Consider the following 11,221-nt stretch of genomic DNA (forward strand, 5'->3'; position numbering starts at 1 on the left):
CCTCTTACGACCGCTGCAGATCCTGTAGACCTGCCCCCAGGAGTAGTCCCTAGTCTCCCCAACAAAGCTCCTCCATTCCTCTTCTTTTATTTTCACAAGCATATCCTTATACTCTCTAACCGCACAACTAAAATCATATCTGATCTGGGATAACCTATCCGAATTGGACCGCAGAGCACGCTGAAACTTTCGTCTCAACCGCCGGACAGTCCTCCTCTTTAAGGCTAACTCATTCGTCCACCACTTAATTTTCCTAATCCTAGAACTTTCATATTTCCTGAAAACCCTATCATTAACACACCAGACCAACTCATACAGCCGAGCAATTTGCTCGTCCACCCCCAGTTCCTCAAACTCACTAAGCGGTATTTCCAATACCGCTTCCCTTACATTCTGTCCATATTGGTTCCAGTCAGTACCACAGGTACGCCATCGCCGCAATGGACCCACGTACGCCGAGGGTGGGGATTTCGGAGAAACCATAATTTGTATCAAATTATGGTCACTCAATCCCCACCCTCCCCAAATCTCCCAACTGACGTCAAACGCTCTCCTTGCTGCCTCATTCATTAACGTTACGTCAATATCACTCACACCCCTAGGCCCCTCAAACGTAAACCATTCACTCGGCTCATTCAAAATGTGGAGGCTCTTAGCCACCACCCATTCACTCAATACCTCGCCTCGGATGTGGCTTTGATATCCAGACGAATGTCTGGATACCTTACTAAACCACATCGAGGACGAGGTATTCGCATCCAACCCTAGGATAAATGGGCTACTACTCCCCAGTAGTAGCAGCTTATCCATGTAGCCCAGATAGGGCTCTAGAGGCTCGCTAAATTTGCAATACAAACTAGCGACAATCATTTTACCGAACTCCCCCTCTACTGAAACACACACCCCCTGTTGCGACGAATCCAACACTACGCAATCGTAGTTTGGATCAGTCACAACAATTGCGGCATTACCCCCAAGGTCCGTAAAGACCCTGAAAACTCCCGGAAGACCCCGAACCACACCATTGGTGGTGTAGGGCTCCTGGAGTAAGGCAATGCCGCACCCACCCTCAAGCTTACAACCCCCCAACTCACACATCACGGCATACGATCCCTGACAATTTAGCTGACAAATACCCCCCATCAGTGTCTGGCGAGGGCGCGCTCAACAACGCCACAGTATATCGGGCAGACAGCGGACATCATAAGATGCCCAGCTGGCCTACCCTTAAATGCACAGTTACGACAATGGGGTGCACTGGCGCAACCGGCAGCTCTGTGGCCTTCTTGACCGCACCTCCTACAGACATCTGATTTGGCCCTACACTCAGCCACTCTATGGTCAAAACCCATACACCGGAAGCAGCCAGCAACAGGGGTATCCGGTCGAACCCTGAATGAAAACCACTTTATGTAGCACCTTCCCGCTTCCAAGAGGGCGGACATTGATTTGTCCGAACCCTCAAGGACAACGTTGGTGCTACCATCAGCGGCCTCCTTCCAGGGCCGACCGACCATCCGCACATCTGACTTTCGTGCCTCAGGGCTGACGTCCTGGAGGTTCAACCGAAAGAGCTCCTCCATGAAGTCATCATGGGAGATTTCGGTGTGAACCCCCTGAACCACAACCCGCGGACCCAACTTCCGGTTCACAGTCACATTCAATCCCACCTCTCCGAATTTGGCATTATTCGCCACCTTTTCCCTCTCTAAGACAGAGGGGGTGCGAATAACCACCCCACCACCCTTAATCGGCTTCACCTCGTGCACTCGCACTCCGAGGGAAGGTCCCACCTCTTTCACCATCTTTTTGATGACTTCCTTAGAGGAAGTCGTCGGGGCCTTGCTGCACACCACCACCGACCACGTCTCCACGGGCTTCGGCAATACCGGAGCAATCGCCTCCAACACAGGTGCTGGAGGCGCACGCACCGACTCAGCCGGAGCCAAACCTACAACCGACCTCTTCGGTTGGGGAATATATCCCCCACACCCTCGCTGAGAGCGTCAACTTGACCGCGAAGATGGGCATTCTCGGTTACTACCGTCATCAGGAGTGCCTCGTACTTCGAGGCAAGCTCCATCAGCCCCTTCGCGGTAGTGACCTCAAAGTCCTTAGCCCCAAACACCAAGGCGTTCAACTCGGCCGTCACTGCCTTCATGGCAGCAACATGGCTGATAGCGCCTCCCCCAACCACACCCCTATTAACTCCACCCTCACGTTTCCCTCCCTCCTTCCCCGAGCTGACTTTCGTCGATCCCTCCTTCGCGACGCTCTTTTTTGCGACACCCTTCTTCACGACGCCCTTCCCAGTGCCGCTGTTACCGCCGCTCTCGGCCGGCTTGGAAGCACCCGAAACTGCGGGGTGAGCAACCGCTTTTTCAGCGGTGCCACCTATTCCGCTACCGCTCTCACTCCCACCATCCTCTGATTTCATCAACAGAGGCGACCCCAAACGCGACCTCCTCCGCGGCGGAGACCTCACCTCCTCATCACCCGACGACGTTTCCACCATCACTGTTATGGGGCCCGACCCGTGGCTTTCAGCGAGGGACTTAACCCTCCTCCTCCGTGGTGGAGCCATTCCCACCATCGGCCTACCCCTAGGCAGGCTGTTACGCCGGCGAACACTGGCGCAGAAGCTACCTGCTCAGGTAAAACCCGAAACAGCTGCTCTCCAGGCGCGTGCAACTGAACGCACTGAAGGCGCTGGCTCACACGTATACTCGCTCTGTAGCAGTCACCACCCAAGCAGTCGGTTAATGCGCTCTCGCGAGGGCACAGCCCACAACCCAGCCAAAGTTCTGAAAAGGCTACTCAAAAAGACCGCCGGACAGATCAATGTACCCGTAACGGTCGCGAGTCAACCGCTGTGGCACTGTACCAACCGCACTGTGGGCTTAACAGCACTCTGCTACGACCGCAGTCGACGCAACAGTCAGCGACCTCAGCACTGGGACAGCCCCAGGCACCCTTTGGGCAAAACTGTCCGAGCAAACCCGAAACAAGTGCAACTGAACGCCAGGCGCTCAGCACAGCACTCACCGGTAGGCAATCCAGCCAGTGGGAATACCAACAACACGGTAAACCACTGAAACTGTGCGACAGCCCACCAACAACAAACGTGTGGATACCCACGCTACTTAAGGAAAACGACAAAGTTATACTTACCAGTACACGCCGTACAGTCAACCGCGACTGTACAAAAACACTCGCCCGTACCGAAACCCGTTACCACGCGCGCACAAAAATGCGAAGAATGCACAAAAGTGTGCAGTCGCACAAAATCACACGCGACCGTAGCAACAACAACACTAGCTACCCACGCCAGGCAATAACGGTGCCTATCAAACACCGCGTAAACAAATGTCCGCACAAAAGGAAATACCGAAAAATTCCACCAACAAATCGCAAAGAAAAACTTACCAAGAAAAATCACGATGCGCACGCACGTCTATCCGCGTCGAAAGCCAACTAACGAATGAGTAGATAGGGACAGTAGGAATCTCGTTAATCCATTCATGGGCGTCACTAGTTAGATGACGAGGCATTTGGCTACCTTAAGAGAGTCATAGTTACTCCCGCCGTTTACCCGCGCTTACTTGAATTTCTTCACTTTGACATTCAGAGCACTGGGCAGAAATCACATTGTGTCAACACCCGTTAGGGCCATCACAATGCTTTGTTTTAAGTTCTGAATTGCCAGTTCTGAATTGATTGTTAATTGATAATCGTTATAATTAAATAAGAATATATATCTTGCGATATAATTCTTATAAAATTTTAGCAAGAAAGTTCCACAATTGGCTACGTAACTAATATCCGGGGAACAAGAACCGAAATTCTCTATTTACCCAGAACGAGTACATAAACCATGGATTGCTTCCCAATGAAGCCCGACTATCTCAATCTTCAGAGCCAATCCTTATCCCGAAGTTACGGATCTAATTTGCCGACTTCCCTTACCTACATTATTCTATCGACTAGAGACTCTTCACCTTGGAGACCAGCTGCGGATATTGGTACGGCCTGTTGAGAAGTTTGCGTAACCCCACCATAAATTTTCAAGGTCCGAGGAGAAAATATCGCCACAACAGTAAATGTCATGCTCTTCTAGTCCATCTACCATATCTCTCTTCGAAAGACTTCCAAGGTAGTACGACTATAAAACAGAAAAGAAAACTCTTCCGATACCTCTCGACGGCTTCTTTATGGTCGTTCCTGTTGCCAGGATGAGCACAAGGCCCATTTTTAATAACAAACGGATACTCAACAGGTTACGGAATTGGAACCGTATTCCCTTTCGTTCAAAATTATTCAAGTGTTTAATTGCTTTGAAGAAAACATAATAATATATTCTCAACAATTCATTAAAACTTGAAAATTTTCGGCTTTCGCCTTGAACTTAGGACCGACTAACTCGTGATCAACCACTGTTCACACGAAACCCTTCTCCACTTCAGTCCTCCAAGGTCTCATTCGATTATTTGCTACTACCACCAAGATCTGTACCAATGACGGCTCCATGCAGGCTTACGCCAAACACTTCTAAGCACACCATTGTACCCTCCTACTCACTAAAGTTTCAAAATTTATAATCCAACCGAAATTGTATTATAAATCATGTACTTTAGCGGTAATGTATAGGTATACAACTTTAGCGCCATCCATTTTAGGGGCTAGTTGCTTCGGCAGGTGAGTTGTTACACACTCCTACTGTTTTAAGCAACCAACGCCTTTCATGGTATCTGCATGAGTTGTTAATTTGGGCACCGTAACATTACGTTTGGTTCATCCCACAGCGCCAGTTCTGCTTACCAAAAGTGGCCCACTGGGCACATTATATCATAACCTCAACCTTCATATCAAGAAAGGTGAGGTTCTTACCCATTTAAAGTTTGAGAATAGGTTAAGGTCGTTTCGACCCTAAGGCCTCTAATCATTCGCTTTACCAGATAAGATTATTTTACATAATATTTAAATGCACCAGCTATCCTGAGGGAAACTTCGGAGGGAACCAGCTACTAGATGGTTCGATTGGTCTTTCGCCCCTATACTCAATTCTGACAATCGATTTGCACGTCAGAACTGTTTCGGTCTTCCATCAGGGTTTCCCCTGACTTCAACCTGATCAAGTATAGTTCACCATCTTTCGGGTCACAGCATATATGCTCAAGGTACGCTCCAGTTAGAGGTATAAATAATAATAAATTATCATTATACATAACTATATGGAACGCCCCGGGATTGAATTAATAGTAAAATATTTCACTAAAAATTAATCCCATTATATAAAAGTTAAGTTAATTTCGCCATTAGGTTTAATATAACCCAATGACTTGCACATATGTTAGACTCCTTGGTCCGTGTTTCAAGACGGGTCCCGAAGGTATCCTGAATCTTTCGCATTGTTAATCATATAAATGCGTACAATTAATATTAAAATCAATGATAATAATATTATTGTAAAATTCAAAAGAATTTAAGCATTATATATGTAAAATCTATCAACACTTTATCAAATCATCAGTATTTATTCTATGTTAATAAGCTAAAAGCAAATTAATTTGAATACACTTAACACCAATGATCTTTTGATAAATATTTTATTATGTTAATAGATTACAATGTCCTTATATGAAAAAAATGCACACTATTACTATAACATTATAAATATCACAGTTATAATGATGAATTTTTCATAATGGATATTCAGGTTCATCGGGCTTAACCTCTAAGCAGTTTCACGTACTATTTAACTCTCTATTCAGAGTTCTTTTCAACTTTCCCTCACGGTACTTGTTTACTATCGGTCTCATGGTTATATTTAGTTTTAGATGGAGTTTACCACCCACTTAGTGCTGCACTATCAAGCAACGCGACTCTTTGGAAATATCTTTCTAGTAATCATTAACGGTACAATCTTCTACAAGAGTGTACAGCTCCTGGCGTATGCCGATGATATTGATATCATCGGAAGCAACAACCGCGACGTTTGTTCTGCGTTTTCCAGACTGGATAAAAAAGCGAAGCGTATGGGTCGGGTGGTGAATGAGGACAAGACGAAATATCTCCTGTCATCAAACAAACAGTCAGCGCGTCTTGGCTCCCACGTCACTGTTGACAGTCATAACTTTGAAGTTGTAGATAATTTCGTTTATCTGGGAACCAGCATTAACAACACCAACAATGTCAGCCTTGAAATCCAACGCAGAATCACTCTTGCCAACAGGTGCTACTTTGGACTGAGTAGGCAATTGAAAAGTAAAGTCCTCCCTCGACGAACCAAAATCAAACTCTATAAGTCGCTCATTATTCCCGTCCTGATGTATGGCGCTGAAGCGTGGACGATGTCAACATCCGATGAGACGGCACGAGGAGTTTTCGAGAGAAAGGTTTTGCGCAAGATTTATGGTCCTCTAAACATTGGCAACGGCGAATACCGCAGACGATGGAACGATGAGCTGTACGATTTATACGACGACATTGACATAGTTCAGCGAATAAAAAGACAGCGGCTACGCTGGCTAGGTCATGTTCTACGGATGGAAGAAAACACTCCAGCTCTGAAAGTATTCGATGCAGTACCCGCTGGAGGAAGCCGCGGAAGAGGACGACCTCCACTCCGGTGGAAAGACCAAGTGCAAAGTGACCTGCCTTCACTTGGTGTTTCCAGTTGGCGCCAAAAAGCAAAAAGGAGGAATGAGTGGCGCGCTCTGGTGGATTCGGCTATAATCGCTTAAAGCGGTTCCTACGTCAAATATATATATATATAATCATTAACGTTATACGGGCCTGGCACCATCTATGGGTAAATGGCCTCATTTAAGAAGGACTTAAATCGTTAATTTCTCATACTAGATATTAAGATATTCAATACACTGCATCTCACATTTGCCATATAGACAAAGTGACTTAGTGCTGAACTATTTTCTTTTCGCTCGCCGCTACTAAGAAAATCCTTGTTAGTTTCTTTTCCTCCCCTCATTAATATGCTTAAATTCAGGGGGTAGTCCCATATGAGTTGAGGTTGTATAAAAATAGTTATATTTATTTTATATTTTAGCTTTTTGCTATTTTAAAGAAACATACATAATTATTTCTTAACACCAATAATTTTCTTAATAATAAATATTCAATCTTTTCATCCCGTACTACTTCATTATAACAACAATATTATTTTCTTGCTTTTTTACATTTAAGGCAATCCTAGAATAAAATAATATTTTATGCTAGACGTTCCTCTAAATGTATATATTATTTGAAATAATAATATTGAAATTTTATTGTTTTTGGGAATACTAAGATTCTTATTTATTATAAAATTTCGTTCAAATATGAGGTCTTCAAGAATATATTTTCTATATTTCTTTTTATGCTATTAATATTATGGATTGAAAAATACAATCCAGTAATATACCATGTGCTTAAATTCTTTTAATTGACTAAAAGAATAAGCAACTAATTTAGCATAGTCTTACAACCCTCAACCATATGTAGTCCAAGCAGCACTTTAAAATTAATTAAAGTACATAACAGCATGGACTGCAATATGCGTTCAAAATGCCGATGTTCATGTGTCCTGCAGTTCACACGATGACGCACAGTTAGCTGCGTTCTTCATCGACCCATGAGCCGAGTGATCCACCGCTTAGAGTGATAATTTTTTGTTTATTTTAATTTAATGTCAAGAGTTTTTAATTTATTGAAAGAATAACAATTATATTACATTTCGTTTTCGTATATTATATAAATTATTTTAAAACATCTTTCAATAAATTGTAATTTTCAACCCAAACATTTACAAGTTGCGCATGTCTTAGTCCAACAAAAACAGTAATTCCTTTTTTATTACATTTTATTTAATTACACACGTTAACGAGAACAAATTAACTTATCATTTATATTATTTTCATAAATAATAAGTACAACTATATATGTTTAAAGGTTTGTTGAGTTCAAATACAATGTATGCAATATAATTTTCATTATACTACAATACAAGGCGTAAAAAAAAAGAAAAAAAAGAAAAACATTCAAATAAATGAATGAAAAGAAAAAAAAAGAAAATAATTTTTCTTTTTTATTCTTTTTTTGTTTGTTTGTTTGTTTGTTTTTTATAATATTTACGGATAGGAACACAATAATGATCCTTCCGCAGGTTCACCTACGGAAACCTTGTTACGACTTTTACTTCCTCTAAATAATCAAGTTCGATCAACTTTTGCGAAACAATCGTGAAACACAAGGCGTCACAGTGATCACGTCCGGAGACCTCACTAAATAATTCAATCGGTAGTAGCGACGGGCGGTGTGTACAAAGGGCAGGGACGTAATCAATGCGAGTTAATGACTCACACTTACTGGGAATTCCAAGTTCATGTGAACAGTTTCAGTTCACAATCCCAAGCATGAAAGTGGTTCAGCGGTTTACCCGGACCTCTCGGTCTAGGAAATACACGTTGATACTTTCATTGTAGCGCGCGTGCAGCCCAGGACATCTAAGGGCATCACAGACCTTATATTGCTCAATCTCGTTACTGCTAGACGCAATTTGTCCATTTAAGAAGCTAGTGTCCTTATAATGGGACAAACCAACAGGTACGGCTCCACTTATATAAACACATTCAAACACTTGCACATTCAAGATGAACTCATGAATGAAGGCTATATAAGCTTCAACACCATAATCCTGAAAGCATCTATTTAATATATTTGAGTCTCGTTCGTTATCGGAATTAACCAGACAAATCACTCCACGAACTAAGAACGGCCATGCACTACCACCCATAGATTCGAGAAAGAGCTATCAATCTGTCTTACACGCTTATGTTCGGACCTGGTAAGTTTTCCCGTGTTGAGACAAATTAAGCCGCAGGCTCCACTCTTGGTGGTGCCCTTCCGTCAATTCCTTTAAGTTTCAGCTTTGCAACCATACTTCCCCCGGAGCCCAAAAGCTTTGGTTTCCCGGGAAGCGACTGAGAGAGCCATAGTAGTAGCTACACCCAATTGCTAGCTGGCATCGTTTATGGTTAGAACTAGGGCGGTATCTGATCGCCTTCGAACCTCTAACTTTCGTTAATTAATGAATGATTAATGAAAACATCTTTGGCAAATGCTTTCGCTTAAGTTAGTCTTACGACGGTCCAAGAATTTCACCTCTCACGTAGTAATACTAATGCCCCCAAACTGCTTCTATTAATCATTACCTCTTGATCTAAAAACCAATGAAAGTAGAACAGAGGTCTTATTTCATTATTCCATGCACAAAATATTCAGGCATTTGGAGCCTGCTTTAAGCACTCTAATTTGTTCAAAGAAATTGTACCAGCCCACAACAACACTCGATGAAGAGCACTGAAGCAGGTTTAAATAGGAGGAATATATAAAAAATACAATGTATTAATTACATATAAGAACTCCGCCGGTAATACGCTTGCATACATAAGGTAATGTACATACCACAATTATAGCTGTACTACCCGTATGAAGCACAAATTCAACTACGAACGTTTTAACCGCAACAACTTTAATATACGCTATTGGGGCTGGAATTACCGCGGCTGCAGGCACCAGACTTGCCCTCCAATAGGTCCTTGTTAAAGGATTTAAAGTGTACTCATTCCAATTACAGGGCCTCGGATATGAGTCCTGTATTGTTATTTTTCATCACTACCTCCCCGAACTGGGAGTGGGTAATTTACGCGCCTGCTGCCTTCCTTAGATGTGGTAGCCGTTTCTCAGGCTCCCTCTCCGGAATCGAACCCTGATTCCCCGTTACCCGTTGCAACCATGGTAGTCCTAGATACTACCATCAAAAGTTGATAGGGCAGACATTTGAAAGATCTGTCGTCGGTACGAGACCATACGATCTGCAAGTTATCTAGAGTTCAACCAATATAACGATCTTACGATCGCTTGGTTTTAGCCTAATAAAAGCACACGTACCAAAAGGTCCGTGTTTATTTTGCATGTATTAGCTCTAGAATTACCACAGTTATCCAAGTAACTGTTAACGATCTATGGAACCATAACTGATATAATGAGCCTTTTGCGGTTTCACTTTTAATTTGTTTGTACTTAGACATGCATGGCTTAATCTTTGAGACAAGCATATAACTACTGGCAGAATCAACCAGAATAATATTTTTTATTCATTTATATAATATTTTTTATACTATATAAATTTTTATAATGATATTTTCAATATTTGAATATTAAGTTCACGACATATACAAAATGCAAAGAAGAACGAAATCGCGACAATAAATAATTATGAAATTTCTTTTACTATGATCGATTAAAAAATTCACTTCATTTCATTTAATTTCATATTATTGTATTTATTATTTATTGCGGTCTTATTCGGACTTTGAGATTGTATCTTATCGTGAGAAAGAATTTTCGTTCTCTATACATATATAATATAATTATTAATGTAAGGACGATGTTTCTTCTTGTATTTGTTAAACTTTCAAATAATATCATTTTTTATACATTTTACTTTATTTCAATGCATATAGTGTATATATCTTTTTTTAAGAGTATATACGTTTTTCTTTTGATTTGAAATTAATAATTTCAAATTCAATTATTTTTCATTTTATTTCATATATGATATGAAAGTATTCGAGCGTAATAATATAAATATTTAACTTAATTGAATTAACATGCTAATTAAAAATGCTAAGCATTATTCGGTACCAATTGGCAGCGTGGAATGGACACACTAACCACCTTGGTGGGGTTCGAGGCCTATCTAAAACCTCTGCCGTACTTTGGGTCCGGCACCCGGTTGCAGTGCAACTCCACATTGAGTGATCAAAACACTCTTCCCGCATTCGGGTATTAAACCACAACCACCACGATACTCCCCGAGGGGCCAGTCCGCATGAATAGGTTGGAGCGAACTCCAAGGGCTCCTACTCCCCGTGGTACCAGAATTAAGTCTCCGGTCAGACCTCGTAGTTGAAACTACTACCAGTTGAGCCATACTGCTCTGGACTGGTGACCATTTAAGTTGATGGTATAAAAATTATACCTCCTCCACCCGATTTTCAACTAATTGCCTACGCCTACTGAACAAAACACGTGCAAACCTATTAAACGACCCTAAATGTTCGGCATTCCGACTATCCGAGAGCACACCACTAACATCTAGCTGTCCATCAGTCCAGCTAATCCCCATACCCCCAAGATCCCTAATGTCCGAGTACATCGG

At 42.3% G+C, this 11,221-nt stretch overlaps 1 non-coding gene and 1 pseudogene across 1 annotated transcript; both read right to left on the bottom strand.

Annotated features, from left to right (window-relative positions):
• Window positions 1-7,480: 7,480 nt before the first annotated feature.
• On the bottom strand, window positions 7,481-7,659 carry LOC128923171 (5.8S ribosomal RNA). Its single transcript, XR_008472206.1, has one exon. It is a non-coding gene; the product is annotated as a 5.8S ribosomal RNA (ribosomal RNA).
• A 485-nt stretch (window positions 7,660-8,144) lies between these two features.
• Window positions 8,145-10,142, bottom strand: LOC128923336 (small subunit ribosomal RNA; annotated as a pseudogene).
• Window positions 10,143-11,221: the final 1,079 nt, after the last annotated feature.

The sequence above is a fragment of the Zeugodacus cucurbitae genome, chromosome X (genome assembly GCF_028554725.1).
Source record: "Zeugodacus cucurbitae isolate PBARC_wt_2022May chromosome X, idZeuCucr1.2, whole genome shotgun sequence".
Lineage (NCBI taxonomy): Eukaryota > Metazoa > Arthropoda > Insecta > Diptera > Tephritidae > Zeugodacus > Zeugodacus cucurbitae.